The following is a 19,050-nucleotide window of genomic DNA, read 5'->3' as shown; positions in this document are numbered from 1 at the left end:
AGACACCCCACCCCCACACCCGCACCCCCCCCACCCCCGCCTTTGGGCTGTCTCAATGGCTTGAGCAGACATTTGAGGGGAACTTGAAAAACGGAGAATCCAGGAAGAGGGTGATACATGAAGAAGTACTCATGGAACAGTTCAACTAACACACATTGAACAAGGGAAGGAATATGTAGAAAGGACATTAAATAGTTTAGCAGCCACTTTACATGTACAGAAAATGAATTGCAGCTTTATTTTACAGCCCACCCCTTCCCAAAAGTTGCACAATGAATAGGAGTGTGAAGAAGTGGTCCCGTATTCTTGCTTCATTGTTTGTTCATTTTTTAAGGCTTTTGTATTCATATGTGTTAAGAAATGCTGCATGTACTCAGAACACCTGAGGTCAGGTCACAGCTATTACTATTGTATTGATAGTTTTCAATCCAATAAAGAACAAAGCGACTCAAAAAATGAAAACAGCAAAATAAGATGGAGAGTGATGAAAAAAGATGCCTGACATCAGTGCAACATGTGTGTGATAACCAACATGCACACATGTGTACAGGAACATGTAACATATGCCATGCACAAAGACTGAACACAAAGAGACACAGAGAAAAAAGTAAGTCAAAGTAAAAGAGATAAGAAACACCACCAATAAAAGGGCTCAGAGTGCTGTATACAGTTTCTAGGAGTAGGAAGAATTTGCCTGCTGAACGCATAAAACTACAGGCAGTGGCGATTTGCAATTTGGAAATGAAGTTGTAGTTTTCTTGTTAGTTGTCAGTATGACAAATTCTTTTATTTCCACCCTGATTATGAATGCCTCAGGAGGCTCGTAAGATAATTATGGAAACTGTGTACGTTCCACCCAGCCAAGGTTGTAAATTGACAGCATGTGTCAGAAGTGCGCACACTGAGCTTAACAACTTGACAGATAACTTTGATGGCTCCAGGGACTTTAAAAACTGATCTCGGCGCATTGAAAAAAAATCCTTTGTTGCTATTCCTAACATATTAGCTACACAAGTACGTTTTTATTATACTGTAACTTACACGTTAAAATACGCACGATTTAAAGGGTTTCACTTCTTGTAGGGAGTTTGGAGCCTGCAGCCCTTTTCTCTTTGTCTTATCAATATTTGAACACTGGGTGGCGCTGTTTGCGGAGGTTTCTAGAACATCCAGGAAGTGGCGGCTCTCTAGAGGAAATGAGGCGTTGGGGGCCCGGCCATGAGGCTATATAGCCCAGCCCCACTTGCTGCCCGCTCAGCTTCACAAGTGGGCGTGACTGCGGGGTTGTAAAGTCTCCTGCTGCTTCTGCTAACATGCCTTCCAATCTTCTCTCCAGTTCCAGTCCTCTCTATCTCCTGCCAAGTCTTCCACTCTACCCTGTGATGGAATGAGTTCCTAGAAACCTAAACTAGAATGAATGGTGCCTCCTTAAGTTGCATGGTATCAGGGGCTAGGAGAAAGAAAATCACAGTTACAGGTGACTACATGCTTGAACCGGTTGCTTACTAGGGATATACTGTGGACTGAGATTTTGATTAACTCAGACTACATTGTAGGAGATGATATTGTCCAGGAACTAGATGGATGGAGATGTTAGTTACCAGGGACAAGGCTGAGGGACTGAGTGGGGGTTCTGTTGGTTACTAGACCAGGACAGGAGAGACTTGTGTATCAGGGACTTGGTAGAGGGAGATATTGGTCAACAAAGCAATGCTGTGGGGATGATCTGGACACCAGAGCCTCCTCAGAGGAAGATGTCGGTTATGACTGTAAGCGTTGGAGCTCTGATGGGAAGGCATCCTGGCAGCTCTGCTCCAGTTAGGCAAGCGTTACAGCTCTGCTCAGGTCCCCCAGAGTGTAACAACTCTGCTCCACCAGGGGAAAGTTCCGCAGCAAAAGTCCTGCTCTGCTGAAAATTGTTTCTGGGGCAGGCTCAGGGATTGGTGGGATTTCATGCTCAGGTACCTCAGTAATTGGTGGGATTCTGTGGTCTGACTCTGGGGAAAGCTCAGGGATTGGTGGGATTTCAAGTCCTTGTCCCTGGTCTTGGGGTCAAGTCAGGGGTAAAGTGTTTTTCCTTGGCCCCTTTTACCCTACACTGACAAGTTGATTGGGAGATCTTTGTGACTGAGAGTTAGTTAGAAGGGTGTCAGTTAATCGGTGAGAACCAGGTTGTAAGGGGCTGGTGAGAGAAGAGGTTGTTAAGTAGGGACCGAGAGCCGGTTGGTGGTGGCACACGCCTTTAATCCCAGCACTCGGGAGGCAGAGCCAGGCGTATCTCTGTGAGTTCGAGGCCAGCCTGGGCTACCAAGTGAGTTCCAGGAGAGGCACAAAGCTACACAGAGAAACCCTGTCTCGAAAAACCAAGAAAAAAAAAAAAGTAGGGACCGAGAGGAGAAAGAAATTGGTTACCTGGAAGAGTACAGAGACATGTAAGGGTCATCAGGAACTGAGTGGGTGGTCTTGGTTACCAGGGCCTGAATGTAGGGAGGTTGGTTTCCAAGGACTTGGTAGCAATGGGCATGTTGGTTACCAGGGTGTGAAGAGATGGTTACCCTGGATTGGACTGGTGAACATATAAATAGGCAGGGGCTGTCTGTTGGGAGATGTTGGCTACAAGTGACAGCCTGGAGGCACATAGTGGTTACTGGGGACTTAGTGTGTGCAGATGTTACCAGGGATGTGGTAGATGAGATACTGGTTACTGTTCCATTGGAACATTTGGCTTGCCCCTGCATAGTCCCTCCCTTGAAGTTGCCAGCCTCCCAAGTCCCCACCTAAGTGCTCAGCTTTTGACCATACTTACACACAAACCAAACTTACAGTGGGCACGTCATCACCACTTGCCTACAACCTATAAAATGTTCCTGCTCTTGCTGAGGGCTGCAACTTCTCTGGTTTCTTTCTCCAAGACCAGTGAATCTGCCCAGGAGTTGCTATGCTCTTATTGAACTTGTTGTTGAATTTGTAATTTGGATTAATTTGGCTTACTGCGTCAGTGGGAAACTTATTATTTGGACCAGGAATCATAGCAGTTATTAAGGACAAGGTGGTGGGAAATGTTGGTTACCAGATGCTGTAGTTTGCTTTTCTGCTGCTGTGATAAAACACTGCCCAAAAGGTTCACTTTAGCTTATAAATTATAGTCCATCATCAAGGGAAACCAAGGCACAAACCTAGAGACAGGAACTAAAGCAGAGACCACAGAGGAACACTACTTATTGGCTCACCACCTCTGGCTTGCTCAGCCGGTTTTTTATGCAGCCCAGGCCCACCTGTCTAAGGATGTGACACACACAGTATGAGGTGGGCCCTCCTACATCAATTAGCAATCAAGAAAATGCCTCTTAGCCAGGCAATGGCGGCTCACACCTTTAATGCCAGCACTCCAGAGGCAGAGGCAGGCGGATCTCTGAATCTACAGAGCAAGATCCAGGACAGCCAGGACTACACAGAGAAACCCTGTCTCGAAAAGAGGAGGAACAAGAGGAGGAGGAGCAAGAAAAAGAAGAAAGGAAGAGGAAGAAAAAAGGGAGAAAAAGAGGAGAGAGGGGAGAGGAGAGAGAGAGAGAGAGAGAGAGAGAGAGAGAGAGAGAGAGAGAGAGAGAGAGAGAGAGAAGGAAGGAAGGAAGGAAGGAAGGAAAGAGAGAGGGTCTCAGTTATGCACTCAGGACAGTCTGGTGGAGGCTGTTCAGTTGAGGTTCTCTCTTTTCAGATGTGTCAAACTTGTGTCAAGTTGACCAAAACTAACCAGTTTGCTAGTGATGGGATAAAGGGAGATGTTGGTTAGCAGGGACCAGATGAACTGAGGTTGTTTGCCAGGGACAGGATGGTGGCAGGAGATGATGGTTCCCAGTGACCGTTGATGGAAAAATGTTGATTACCAGGGGTTCGAAGAGAGGCCTTGGGTGAGAGAAGGCTGGTAGCCAGGTTTTGGGTCAGGGAAGATTTTGTTTACCAGGGAGTGTTTGGTAGAAATGGTAATAGAAACTGGCTCAGATGACGAGGGACTGGATATGAGGAGATCCAGGTTACAAGGGACTGGGTGAGGAGAGAGGTTGTTTAACGGATTCTGAGTGCTGGAAGATGCTGGTCTGAGTGGCTGAGTGAGCTCTTGGTTACTAGGGACTAGATGGAGGTCTGATTGGTTTCCATGGTTGGAGATGGAGTTTCGATATCAAAGACTATTGGTCCTATAGTAGAGGGACACCATGGTCTAGTTACCAGGACTGTCTTATTTCCCATTACGTCTGCCTTGATTTTCATTATGGCTACATTCAGATTTAACATCCACAAAGAAATAAATGAGGTCTTTTGCCAAGCTATCTGCAGGTTTTATTAGCCTGTGATCCTGTGTTCACCGTGGTCAATCTATTAGCAAGGCACAGTCCATCAAAATTTGTGAAATGCAATATTAGCAAGGAATCCGGCTATTCAGGTTGAGTGTTCTGACTCAGCAAGTATGGCATACTGTAGCTGGTGCATGGTAGGGATTAGAGAGTAGGGGACTATTAGGAAGGACTCTTAGCAGTATGCCACCAGGGAAGAGGAAAAAAACAGGAAAGAGCTCATCTGTTGCTTAGAGGAAAGGTTGGAAGAAGGAAGAGCTGGTCACAGCAGTTATTAAGGAAGCTGAGCAGAAGCATGTTTCAGGGGAGGGAAGTAGGTAGGGCAGAAAACTGAATGCTCATTGTGAGGTGAATGTGCCCTCCTTTTGTCCTGATGAATCATCCTTGACGCCCAGGGAAATGAAATGATCCTGGCAAACAGCACTGGATTCTAACATTAGCCTGTGTCTTGGGTAACCTGGAGACTGGATTCTAATATTAGCCTGTATCTTGGGTAACATGGAGGTTACTATCTCTTGGTCAGACCTGGTCCCATACATTAGATAGGCCCATGTGTTTGGAGACTGGGAGAGCATTCCTGGGGCAAGAATTGGGAAGAGTGTTGGAAGATAGCGCCATACTATGGTTAAATGCATTTCTCAAATCTTCCTCCCTCATTGTGTCACTGGGTAAATGAACGATTGATCAGAGAACAGATGGCCTTGTCCATTGCAGCAGCACTGTATATCAGGGAGGGAACCATCGATGATGATAGGCAGGTTCATCCATCTTTTTAATTTTACATGTGTATATGATATTTAAATGATGACATAGAGTCGAACATTTTTATTTGAAAAGTTCATGCATGTATACAATGTATCTTAATTATATCCACCACTACTCTGCTCTTCAATTTTCCCCCAGACACCCACAATGCATCTGTCTCCCAACTTCACGCCCTCTTTTCTTATAGCCCATTGAACCCAGTTAGTGCTGCCTATATGTGCATGGGTATGGAATCAGACATTTCAGCAGCTTGTTAGTGGCCACCCCACCAAAGATAGTGAATCTTCTGCCCTGAGCAGACTTTAACTGCCAATATAGACTGAGTAAGGGGTGGGGCATCAGCCATAACTCCTCCCTCCATGCTTGAATTTTTAATTGGCTTGATCTTGTATGGGTCTTGTGCAGGTAACCACAGCTGTTATGAGTTCATGTGTAACCTTGTCGGGACCAAAGGCTAGCCTTTCAGAGCTTTCCTCTCCATCTCAATAGCTCTTGAAGTCTTTCTATTTCCCTTCTTACATGATTCTCTCTGGGCTTTGGGGTAGATGTAAATGTCCCATCTAAGGCTGAGCACTCACATTTGCTTCTTATCAGTACTCTGAGCAGTCATGAGTCTCTGCATTAACCACCACCCCCAGTATTAAGAAGCTTCCACTGTCAAAATCAATTTTTGTTATATCTTGACTATCATTCTCCAAAACTAGTGATTTAAAATTTTAATTCCAGTAATAACTGATTATCTTAACTAGGGTTCCAATTGCTGTGAAGAGACACTATGACCATAGCAACTCTTATAAAGGAAAACAGTTAATTGGGGCTGGCTAACAGTTCAAAGGTTTAGCTCATTATCATCATGGTGCAGCATGGCAGCATGCAGGCAGACATGGTACTGGAGCCAAGAGTCCTTACATTTTGATCCAAAGGCAACAAGAAGTGGTCTGACTCATTGGGCATGCTTTGAGCATATATGAGACCTCAAAGCCCACCTCCACAGTGACACACTTCCTCCAACAAGGTCACACCTACTTCAACAAAACCATACCTCCTAATAGTGCTACTCCCTTTGGGGCCGTTTTCTTTCAAACCACCACACTGCTAATGGTTAGAGCACTATCAGTGTTAAACTTTTCCATTTGATTCCTGTGTTCTTCATTCCCATTTTTGTCAACCCCATTTTTTCTTGCCTTTTCAGGATTTTTGACCATTTTTTTTTATATCAGTTCATCTTTTTGTAGTTTAACATGCAGATTATACTTACTTTTAAAAAACATGTTTTGAGGTTTTCAGTAGACCTGAAAATATATGTATAAAACAAATCAATTCATGTTGACTTCCACATCACAATGAAAAGTGGAATAGCTGTAAACTTTTTATTCTAGTTTTCTAGTTATTGATCCCTCAGCTGAATGGGTTTCTCTGTGACATTCTCACACAAACGTTCTTCCACCTGTACTCAAAGCTATCTGCCTTTATTCTCAGTCTTATAAAACACTAAGTCTCCAGTCACACATGTTATACAGTCTCCTGTATATATATGAACACTTTTTTATTTCTAGTTTTTAACATGAAAATCTGTAAACAATATCTTTTTACTACTGTCATTTGGAGAAAAGTTTTTAGTGCAGTCAATCAACAAAAAGATAACATTTATTTTGCGTTATATTTTATGTCAGTCTGAACTGACATAAATATTCTTGAACTATGTATTTGTCTTAGTCAGTGCTATATTGCTGTGAAGAGACACCATGACAATAGCAACGCATGAATTTTTAAAAAATAATAGCAACTCTTATGAATTTTTAAAAAATCATAGCAGCTCTTATGAATTTTTAAAAAAACAATAGCAACTTATGAATTTTTTAAAAAGCATCTAATTGGGGCTTGCTTACAGTTTCAGAGGTGTAATCCATTATCCTATGGCAGGGAGCATGGCGGCATGCAGGCAGATGTGGTGCTGGAGAGGTAGCTGAGAGTTCTACATCTGGATTGGTAGGCATCAGGAAGAGAAGCGGTGTCTCTCTAGTGTGTTTCCATTTTGTCGATAACAGCGTGTCTGCCACTTTGGTGTCAACTGAGTATCTAGATAAATCATGTAACTCTGTGTGGCTGCCACTTGGTGGGGATGAAGGCAGAGAGTATGATTGTGTGCAGCGGATAAGGCCTAAAGTACTGGGCCATGACTTAAGCTAACAAAGAGCTCTAACATGCACAGTAGTATCCTGTAGCTGAGTTTTCTCTGGTCCTGCCCAGTCCTACAGACCCTGCAGCTGCTTACAAAATAATCACTCAGAAGCTTATATTAATTAAAACTGCTCGGCCATTAGCTCAGGCCTACCACTGACTAGCTCTTACATTTAAACTCAGCCCATATCTGTAGATGTAACCAACCATTTATTAAATAAGAAACACAGAACCAATGCAAAGAAGAAAGCCAAGAGATCAGAGCTAAGAGCCTTACCCTGCAGCTAGCCTCTTAAGCCAAGAGACCTCTCCGAAAGAGACCTACTTCCTGTGTGTTTGTCTTTATATAGTCTTTCTGTTCTGCCTTCTCATTGGTTGTAAACCCAAACATATGACTGCCTCGTCACTGCCTGTCTGTAGAGACTTCCAGGTCTTATATGATTGGAATTGAGATTAAAGGCGTGTGTCTCCAATGCTGGCTGTATCCTTGAACACACAGAGATCTACCTAGCTCTGTCTACCAAGTGCTGGGATTAAAGGCGTGCGCCACCACCTCCATGCTCTTGCTATGGCTCTAATAGCTCTGACCCCGGGGCAACTTTATTTATTAACATACAATTAAAATCACATTTCAGTACAAATAAAATACACCATACATATCTGTTAATTTATATGTCACCACGTGTTCTGTGGCTTTACCTGTGTGCCACCACATGCTGCTCCCTGGATGGCAGGATGGCATCTACTTACTCAGCCTTACTCTACCCAGAAATCTCCTCTCTGCTTATCCCACCTATACTTCCTGCCTGGCTACTGGCCAATCAGCATTTTAGTTATCAACCAATAAGAGCAACACATTCATAGCATATAGAACATCCCACAGCAGTATCCTGACCCAGAGGACCCTGAAACTGGACCTTCAAGATGACCACTGTTGACATATGACCCAGAGCCAACCAGGAAACACCACAGCAGCTGGAAGCAGAGCCCATCAAAAGGTACACACATAAGTACCTCAGTCCTTTGTTTAATAAGCAAGATTGCTTACAACCTCCCAGAGCCTGTGTTGTTTGGTTCTGCATCTATTCACCCCCTTCCCCCGGGATCAGAGACAGTAGGACCCCAGCTGCAGAGCATGCAACAATTGTGTTCTTAGTGAGGACTCCAAACCAGGAACTGGGGAAATGGGAAAGAGTCAGTACCCCAACATGGTTGAGTGCATTTCTCCAGAGGCTGTCGTCATTATCCTCATCACTGGTGAATGCCTGGTGAATAGAAATGCAATGTTCTGTCCTTTCAGCAAAGTGAACTATCTGCTCACTGAGAATGGAGTTGTCATAGACAGAGCAATCCTGGACTGTATAGATAACATGTAGACTGGGCCTGTTTTCCTGTCTCATCATAAACTTGGTCAGTTTAAGACAGTAACTCATTCCAGTTGGACAAATAGTTCTGTCTTCTTTGTAGTTTATTGGCAGTTGTCCTTCTAGTGTGTTCTTATCGTCAGCGACAGCTTGTCGATCACTTTGACATCAACTGAGTATCTAGATAAACTATTTTATAAGCCCTTCCTTATCAGTGACGCTTCTTTTTGGAAACGCCAGCTCTTGCCTTGAAATTCTTGCATGAAATTCCTCAGTTGGTCTCAGTTGAAATATAGTTGGAGACAGCTTGTGCAGATTTTTGCCAATGACGTCATCTTGGTTATGGAAAGAGGAGAACTGGAAGGGAAGCAGGGCAGAGAGATAGACAGAAATGAAGTAACTAACTGGAAACTCAGGCATATGCTTTACATACAGACAAAGCCATTGAATTTCATGTTGACATGACCATATTTTGTCATAGGTGCTACAGGATGCATTGGTAGAGCAAAATAGTCCTTAAATTTTTTTTATATATTTAACTCACAGGAACTGTACAAAACAACATGTTCTCAGCCGTATTTAAATATGAGATGTGGAGAGCACAGGCATCAGCAGGGTCCATTCTCATGCCTGCCTGTCCTGCTTCACTGCCTTTGAAGATTACCCAAAAGCACTGAGTGGCTCCTTTACAGTCATGGGCGCACTGCAAGTACTACCTCATTCACTGCCTCAAGCTCGTAATACCTCCATCTGCTTACAAGGAAAGTGAGTCATGAAGCTGTTTGATGTTACCCACAGTCACATACAATAGTGTGGATCCCAAATCCTACTGTGGTATAGCCCTCAGCTTCCTACCCACACTGCATTGCTGCTGTGCCGCTCAGAGCTTCGCAGGTGAGGAAACCACACTTACTCGAGGCTCCAGTTCCCAACCACTTTCTTCACTTATAGTCTGTGTGTCCTGGGACATTTCATCCTTGGTCCTGAAGAACAAACACAGTGAAGGAGATTCAGTCACCACATAAAACTTTTCCAAGCTGTCCTGTGAAAGAGCAAGCTTTCTTGGTGACTCTGCGAAGTAGCCTTTAAGGACACTGGTTTCTCTCGGACTGGCTGGGGTATTTCTCAATGATGGCCTGATGAAGAGAAGAGCCCAGTAGAGAAGTCAGTGTTGGGAGGCTCCAGGCTGAGTACTGGCTTCGTCGTCTTCGCCTTCCCTGGATTCAGCAGGTCAGACTGCTAGGAGCCTGAAGTACTGAAAACCATGGTCCATACCCTTTCCAACTAAGTCTTCCCAGAATCAAACTTGGACCTACCCAATCTAGCAGTCAATAGCTGCCTTTTTTGTGGTCGTGAGATAAAATGCATTGCTTTGGTAGGGCTATTGGGAGGAGTTAAGGGAAAGTTGGAGGAGTTGGGGGAAGGGAAAAAAACAAGATCAGGGCACTTAGTGGGAAGTCTGTCAATAGAGGAAGAGGAGGGCATGTGGACCATTAAGGTGGGGAAGAAGGAAGCGTGCCTTATAGAAGGGAAATGGGTAGGTTGGTAAACAAAAAGGGAATTGGTCTCTGCAGCAGGTTTAGGGGTGGTTGCTGGCACAGGCAGGAAATGAAAGGAGACTGGATGAAGAGGGGAAGGAGGAGGTGGAGAAGGTGGGTTTCGTAAAGAGCCCAGAGGTCTAGGAAGCTTTCTGGTCATCTTTTCAGAAGGCACAGCTGAAATCTATGAGCAGCTGAGCTTGTGGCAAATGTGGCAGTTATCTCCTAGGTGACCTCACCCATGACGTAGTTCACATTATGATGCGTACGCACTCTTCCTCTGGTACAGAGCACCGGGCTAGTCAAGCCAGGGGCTGGGTGTAAGGGTGTGTGTATACTGAGCAAGAATGGGATGCTGACAATGGCTCTGCTCCTGGGATCACATGGATATTGGCAGTCTGTTGGCCAAGACTGGGCCCAAGCATGGTATATGTCCACGTGTTTGAGGCCTTGGGGAGCTTTCCTGGACCTTGAAAGACCTGGACCTGGAACAAGCCAGTACCCCACTTTGACTATGCATTTTCTAGGGCTTTCTACCTTTTTCATCACTTTGTGGAAATGTGGAAATGAAAGAGGATTTCAGAGAAATAACCTTGTCCATTATGATAACACTGTATACCATGATGGAGCTATAGCAGGCAGGCCTCTTCATCATTTTATCTTACTTACTTAATTTATATTCATTAATTGTGGTGGTATTGTGTTCCCCAAAATATTGTGCACCCTAATAAACTTATCTGGGGTCGGAGACAGAACAGCCACTAGATACAAAGGCTAGAAAATGGTGGCACTCACACCTTTAATCCTAGCATTCCAGAGGTAGAAATCCCTCTGGATCTCTGTGAGTTCAAGGCCACATTGGAAACAGCCAGGCACGGTGACACACCTTTAATCCTAAGAAGTGAGCCTTTAATCCCAGGGAGTGATGGCAAAAACAGAAAGATATATAAGGCGTGAAGACCAGAAACTAGAAGCTTTTAGCTGGTTAAGCTTCAGGCTTTCGAGCAGCAGTTCAGCTGAGAGCCATTGGGATAAAGACACAGAAGCTTCCACTCTGAGGAAACAAGATCAGCTGAGAAGTTGGCCAGGTGAGGTTAGCTGTGGCTTGTTCTGTCTCTCTGACCTTCCAGTGTTCACCCTAATAACTGGCCTCAGGTTTGATTTTATTAATAAGACTCTCTAAGATTCCTGCTACAATTAATCTTTAGTTCCTATGTTTTTCTTTTTTAATTTGAGGATTTCATTGTAGCTGGAAGTTTTTCTTTGTCCCGCTCAGCCGCACTATTCCTCAGCTGCTTATAAAATAATCACTCAGAGGCTTATATTAATTATAACTGCATGGTCATTAGCTCAGGCTTATTACTGACAAGCTCTTACACTTAATTTAACTCATATTTCTTATCTATGTTTAGCCATGTGGCTTGGTACCTTTTCTCAGTTCTGTCTTGTCACCTTGCTTCCTCACGTCTGGCTGGCGACTCCTAACTCAGCCCTCCTCTTCCCATCATTCTCTCCATCTGCTTGCCCCACCTATACTTCTTGCCTAGCTATTGGCCAATCAGCATTTTATTAAACCAGTGTACAAAAGCAATATCTCACAGCATTTCATACTTGAGTACAACCTATTTTTATTCTTTCTACCCCCTTTCTCCCTGACTAGCTCTTCACTGGTCCCCCAACCACCCATCTCAAATTCATTATTTCTTATAGAGTTATTTTTATATAAATATACATGCACACATAAAACATACTGAGTCTAATTAGTGTTGCCCTTATTCATCTATATTTAGAGCTGACCCCTTAGGATTGGGGTTTCTTCCCAGAAAAAGAAAGGAAGAAAGGAACGAAGGAAGGAGGAAGGAAGGAAATGTCGCTGTGTGTTACGACACGAATGTGTGGGTTAACACAGATCCGTGGAATGAAGACTCAGTCAGAGGCATCTTAAGAATGAATCTAGCCTTTCATCGCTGCAGGGGTGTCCAGCCTGGAAGGACTGAAGCCCTATCCCTTCGCCTTGGGCATTTTTATTTTTCTCCGTTACAGTTTAGCCAGTTAATTTCCATCTGCTCAAAACAACCCGAAAGGAGCTCCCGGAGATACAATGCCAAGTGCAAATTCCTCAGTTTCTCAGGTTTTCTGGGTTTCCTGAACCAAGTTTTGCACAGGCCTTTGTATCCTTGGGAGACTCTGAGACAAGATTCACAGAGAGGGCAACAAGAGAAACAAAAGGTGTCTGCTAAACAAAAGACGGATTAGGGCTAGGTGCTGCTCTCTGGGGGCAGGCCAGGTGCAGCTCAGCAGGAATGCAGCCAGAAGGAAGGAAGGAAGGAAGGAAGGAAGGAAGGAAGGAAGGAAGGAAGGAAGGATGGATGGAAGGAAGGAAGGGAAAGAAAGAGAGAAAGAGAGAGAGGGGGAGGGAGGGAGGGAAGGAAGGAAGGAAGGAAGGAAGGAAGGAAGGAAGGAAGGAAGGAAGGAAGGAAGGAAGGAAAAGAAAAGCTGGTTCTCTCTCAGTAATCATTGAGTGCCTGTAAATCTTCATCTAGGGCTTAGGCCTTTTGAAATTTTCCTCCGTCCATGTTGGCAAATCAGTTGGTGTTGTCTTATTCAGCAAGCATATTCTTATTAGTTGATGGGAGCAACCATCCTGTCTTGTCCAGAAGAACCTGTTATTCAGTAGTCATCCTGGTCCTCAGGCTTGTAAAATCTTTCTGCCCCTTCTTCATGTTTCCTGAATGCCCGGTCCCGCGGGCCAGTTTATTTGATGAGACTCGAGGAGGCACCTCCTGAAAGATCAATGGGGGCGAGAGAGAAAGGAGACCAGGCGCGTAAAGGAAGACAGAGACATTCTGAGTTGCGTCGAGGTCTCCGTTTATTGACTGGGTATTGAGGCTTATAAACAGGGCTTCAGGCAGGGTGGGGGAAGCAGGGGAAGCACAGAGAGAAGGATGGAAAATTCCTAAGGGAGGGTGAGGTCACTTTGGTCCCAGGCCCCTGCAGCTGGTTGATTAGCAGGTATTCCAGGAAGTTGTACAGCCCGCGGTTAGGCCAGGAACTTCCTGCCTTTGTAAGGTTTGATAAAGTAAGGACACCACTGTCCGGAATCGGTCCCCAACAGTTCCCCCTCTTTTCTCAAAAATGGACCAAGTCCATGTGATCGGGGTGGTCCGAGAGAGTCCCTGTCTTAGGCTACACAGGGGGCTTCCCACGCTCGGCAGCATGCCGTGTTGAGCCGGTCTCAGGCGACCTCTGTATGCTGTTGTCTCCGGCGTGGGCCCTGTACTATTCCCGTCATTGAGTACCCTCTAGCAGGACCGTGGGGACGTTAGGGCCTTAGGACACTGAATCTGAGTCCTTGATGGGGCTCCTGGCCGGCCTCCTTGGAATCTACTCTGTGATAATGAATCGAGACATGTCGTGGTAAGGCCGAATCAATCTGATTTTTGATAAACTGAGTCAACCGCTGAAAGGCCCAGGGACCAAAAGTCAAACCACCCGTGCTGATTTTCAAACTCCCTTTTTCTTTGAGCCAGCCTTTCCCTTAATTTTTCCATCGATTCCCTGACAATACCAGTATGGTCGGCATAAAAGCAGCATTATCCCTTCAAGGCTGCACTTAATCCCCCCTCCTTTAAAAATAGTAAATCCAGACCTCTTATGTTTTGTAACACAACCTCAGAGAGCAAGGTTAAAGATTTCTCCAGAGCAGAAATGGATCTTTCTATGGCCTCTAGGTCAGTAGTCATAGCCATTTGTAACTGCATAAGGTGGTTGCTCTGCACGAGGGCAGTAGTTCCTGTACCAATTCCTGCAGTGATGCCCCAATACCTAACAAGAGGGCAATAGTCATAGACACAGGTTCTCGAGTGTATCTGCCTCTCTGCTCAAAGAATTCCATATCGGAGACTAATTGGACCAGAACATAGGAGTTTTCCCATTATCAATGGCAAAGTGAGCTTCCCCTTATTTAGTTTTTGCCATCTGCAAGTGTGTCATGGGTTCAGAGGTGGATATTGGAATTCTAGCATCTTCAGTTTAGTGGTACCCAGACATGAATCATCATTTAGTTAAGACATCAGTGATATAAGAGCCAACAGTAATTAGCAGAAGCACAAGGCCAAAAGCCTTATGATGGCTGACAGAGTTCCTTATCCTCAAGGAACTTGGAACTTTATCTCAGGTTCCCTATGACAAGAAATTCCCTTTAGAGCTAACATTCCAGGGTGTGGGGGGGAAACAGGGTCGATGTTTTCTCTCTTCTATAATTACTTCCTGCTGACATTGGGACGTTGTTATCAAGGCCCTGGAAATCCAGAATGTTAGTCAAAGACAAGAGGGAATGTTCTATTGACCAGCTGAAGAGATGGTATACATATCGGCTGAATTGGTCCATATCAGCTTTCAGCAAGTTCAGGGCTCATAGTCATTTGCAGTAGGTTGTCACCAGCAAATGATGCTTGGATGTATCTGTCAGCCAAGTGGAAACCTGTTGAGACAGATATAAACTAGGAACAGGAGTTAAAACTTATGAACTCATTTGGAACTTTTAGACCCATAGTCTTAGTAATTGTAGTATTATCAATTTGCCCTGAAATCCATAGTGTCTTTTTTGTCTAGAGAACCAAATATAGATTGGACTGAAATTTCCTTGGCCCAATGAAAAGCATCTGTAAGTCTATATTTAGAACCTGTTTATCTTTTTTAAAGAGACTTATTAACTTTAATTAATTAATCCATTGATCAATCAATTACTAAGCTGAGAAAGCTATAGCTAGTCCAGTCATAAATGTCATCAAAGATCTGAGAAGGATAAACTTTACCTGAGTCCAGACTTTTAAGTCTATTTTTAAAAAAACAACATAGATTATCCATTACCCAGACTGCCATCATCCCAGGCTCCTATAGTCTTCATAGTGTTGGCAGGACAGGTGTCAGGACAGCATTGTCCACAATTCAGATGGCATCTTCTTGTCATTGTTTCATATCTTCTTTGGAGACCTTGGGAGTCATTGCTAGGAGCTGGGGAGCTCGGAGTCTCTGTTTGCTATAGTAAGCTTTTTATCAAATAATGTAAATGCCATATTTATCAGATCCTTCACAGGTTTGAGGACCATTATCTATTAAATGTATCTGAGCCAAACAAATCTAGGCCTAATCTTGAAAATATCTCTGTTTGGTAACAATAACCAGGCCAATTTGTTCTCCTATAGATGTATTAGTCAAATATACCTCTTAGTTTTTTTTTATTTTTTATTTTAAATAGAACAGTTTATGCTTTAAACTAGTATCTGAATAGCCAGATGACTAGTATTAACTTGTATTCCTTAACACAAAGGACATGCAAACTCAGACATTCAAAACCAAACATACATGTGGCCACATTTTTCATTCATACCTGTAGAGTAGACAGATATTTTTACAACTATGACCCTTTGGAGTCTCAATGTAACAGCAGAATAGCAAGACAAAGAAATCTGAAACATGTTTCATTCTTTTTTTTATATATATATATCTCAAGCCATTTTTTATAAAAACATTATATTTTATCTTAACCAACAATAATTTGAAACCAATTCTCTTAAATGATGGCAAGTATTTGTAACCCATTGAACTCAAATGACCAAAACCCATGTAAATTTTTATTTTTCCTGTGGAAACAAAAGCATAATTTCCCAGTATCTTGAACTGGTAATTTAACATTTCTTTTTAAGCAATATCAGGACAGAGAAGGGTTAACAAGAGAAGCTGCTGGCCGGCAGAAGAGACCTTGAAGTTATCACAGTAAAGGAAGGGAGGGTCAGATTCTCTCTTTAGTGTTCACACAGTTTTTGTCAATTGCAGGCAGTCCCCATTGCCCTGTCCAAAGCTCCCATCTTTGCCTGCCTGTACGGAGAGCACGCACCCCACCCTCCTGAGAGCAGCCGGCTGGCTGCAGTCCTGATAGCAAGAGAGCTAGGGAGGGACGGAGATGGCCTTTGTTATGCCTCTCTTTCCTCCTCTTCCTCTAGGAAAATAAGGGAGGTTAGTAGACAGAAACAAATAACATTTACACAGACAATCCAAGAACCGGAACATCAGCACTGAGACAAGGGCCTCATTCATAGCCAGCAAGCCCCTCTTGCAGTATGCAAGCCCCATCTGGCAGAAGCTACCTGTTTATCTCAGTTCAATCAGGGAGCGGGGGTGGGGGACCCAGTTCCCTCTATTGTGGCTCACACATTCTTCCAGTGGGCTAGGCAAAGGTCTAGTAGAGAAGAAGGGAACTGTCCCATAGCGTCCGTCACAGTCAAGTCAACAATAAGAACAGTTAATACATTACACACAAGACCAAGGGCACACAAAAAAACTTTGCCCCAACAAAACAACCAACAAAGCTCTAAGAACAATGACAGCCTGATGTGCTCTGGGGGGAGGGGGGGTAACCCTCCAGGCTCAATCACATCAAAAACAATCCAGAGTCGAGGATCTCTGTCCTTAATCAAACAGATATCAGGGGCTTCCTCCCTGTCAGTCAGACATGCACCCCTTTTTTGTTGTTGTTGTTCACACACTTTATTATTTTGTGACAATTCTCTCTCTACACAGCTTCTATTCTGCTCTCATGTCTAGCTCCTTTCTTGCCTGATTTCTCTATATTTATTTACCTCTAGGTTCTATATTAATTCCTTCATATAGTTCTGACCCTTCTAGGTTCTCATCTATCTAGTTCTTTCCCCTATCAGCTCCTCTCCCATCTCCTTCTCTCTCATCTGGCTCTTCCTCATCTTGTTCTTCCCCATCTGGCTCTTCCTCATCTTCCATCTCGTTCCTCTAGTCCTCTCTTCTAGCCCTTCAATCTAGTTCTTCCCCATCTCAGTTTGTTCCTCTCAAGTTCTTACCCATCTAGTTCTTCCATTCTCTCTTTTTTTTTTTTTTTTCCTTTCTGTGCCCTGGAAGTCCTGGTATATAAAAGGGAGGGTCCAAGCTAAACTGTGTAAAGCTATTACTTAACATCCACCTCTCCTAGGCAGTGTCTCCTTGTGGAATTTACCTTAAGTCAGGAGACTCGCCTGTGGGTGGTTATCACTGTTAGTCCTCGGAAGTTGGGTGACCACCTGGGTGGTGTCTCCTTGTGGAATTTACCTTAAGTCAGGAGACTTGTATGTGGGTGGTTATCACTGTAAGTCCTCGGAAATTGGGTGACCACCTGGGCGGTGTCTCCTTGTGGAATTTAGGAGACTCGCCTGTGGGTGGTTATCACTGTTAATCCTCGGAAGTTGGGTGACCACCTGGGTGGTGTCTCCTTTAGTCCTTGAAAATGGCTAGGGGAGATATCTGATTCCAGAGAAAGCCTTTCCTGGGGCTGTTCTCCAAATGCCTGGAATGTGTATGTCTAGAGAGTGATCAGTGCACATTGTTAGCCCTTCTTAGGGAAAAATCAATTGGGAAAACTATGAAGCCACACATGATTTTTATAACAGAATACAGCTGATATATAACAAGCCAAGTAACACCAAAAACTCCTTAGGATTTGGCTTCCTCTGGAGGAATTCCCTGATTCCTCCAGGTAGTGACTTTGCCATAACCAGCTGAGTTTTTAAGATATATTCCTGCGGCCTGCAGCAGTTCCCCTTTTTTCATTTAGTTAAACAATTTTTTTTTTCTTTGAAGAGAAGGAGAGAGTAAAGTAACAATGATCACAACAAAACATACAAAAAAACCCACAAAATGGCTCTGACAAATTCCCGGGACAAAATACAAGGTGGCACTTCCTCCCATTGTAGGGGAAGATACCCAAAGATGCTCCTAAACCAAATGGTCGCCTCTGAGGTGGCCTTAGGGCTCTGGGACGTCTCCCTTCGCCACCAGGTTCACTGTCCGGACACGTCTGCCCCAGTGAGAGCCTGCAAAGTACAAATCGGTCGACCGGTACAAAACAAAAGTAACATGACAGAGACACAGACAGGACAGAGAGCGCTCTTACCGGTAGATGTCAATAAACCTCTGGACCCTTGGGTGTCAGGCAGGGGGAGTTTGAGAGAAAATCCTCTGCAAGGGCTAGTAAATGTGAAACACGCCCATCTCCCTCTGCTTCCTTTAGAACATCTCTAATCACACCATAAAAACTAAAAAAGGCGTCGGGGACATTTTCCCCATCTCTGATTAATTTGTTAATATCTTTTCCAACCTTGTTCCAAGTCAGAGGGTGAATTCCTGGTCCATTAATCACTAACCAGGGACATTTCTCCTCCGCATATTGGAAGAATTTTATCAAATCCTTTTTCTTAACTCTTATTCCTCTCTCCCTAAGATTACCTTTTCATCTCCTTTAGAAAAACAGCCTCTTTAGATATATTTTTGCCCATGATCGATGGGACGACATACTTACCTCAAGACTCTCCCGCGTTGCACGAGTGATGCAGTCCGGGCGTCTCTACCCTGATCCTCTCCGGGGCCCCTTCCGTTGTCCGTCGTCCGGCAGGTCACCGTGCCTCGAGCCCCACGTTGGGCGCCACTTGCCCGGTCCCGCGGGCCAGTTTATTTGATGAGACTCGAGGAGGCACCTCCTGAAAGATCAATGGGGGCGAGAGAGAAAGGAGACCAGGCGCGTAAAGGAAGACAGAGACATTCTGAGTTGCGTCGAGGTCTCCGTTTATTGACTGGGTATTGAGGCTTATAAACAGGGCTTCAGGCAGGGTGGGGGAAGCAGGGGAAGCACAGAGAGAAGGATGGAAAATTCCTAAGGGAGGGTGAGGTCACTTTGGTCCCAGGCCCCTGCAGCTGGTTGATTAGCAGGTATTCCAGGAAGTTGTACAGCCCGCGGTTAGGCCAGGAACTTCCTGCCTTTGTAAGGTTTGATAAAGTAAGGACACCACT

At 44.3% G+C, this 19,050-nt stretch overlaps 2 long non-coding RNA genes across 2 annotated transcripts in view; one reads left to right on the top strand and one right to left on the bottom strand.

Moving 5' to 3' along the window:
* Window positions 1-1,184: 1,184 nt before the first annotated feature.
* LOC131919373 (uncharacterized) overlaps window positions 1,185-19,050 on the top strand; it is a 30,082-nt gene continuing 12,216 nt past the window's right edge. The window contains exon 1 of the long non-coding RNA XR_009381242.1: window positions 1,185-1,477. This is a non-coding gene — a long non-coding RNA (uncharacterized LOC131919373). The remainder of the gene's footprint in view (window positions 1,478-19,050) is intronic.
* Window positions 8,307-10,435, bottom strand: LOC131919371 (uncharacterized). The gene is made up of 3 exons (XR_009381240.1): window positions 9,976-10,435; window positions 9,573-9,642; window positions 8,307-9,016 (listed from the first exon to the last, which is right to left on the bottom strand). It is a non-coding gene; the product is annotated as an uncharacterized LOC131919371 (long non-coding RNA).

The sequence above is a fragment of the Peromyscus eremicus genome, chromosome 9, assembly GCF_949786415.1.
Source record: "Peromyscus eremicus chromosome 9, PerEre_H2_v1, whole genome shotgun sequence".
Classification (NCBI taxonomy): Eukaryota; Metazoa; Chordata; class Mammalia; order Rodentia; family Cricetidae; genus Peromyscus; species Peromyscus eremicus.
This window is presented reverse-complemented; position numbering and strand designations above follow the sequence as displayed.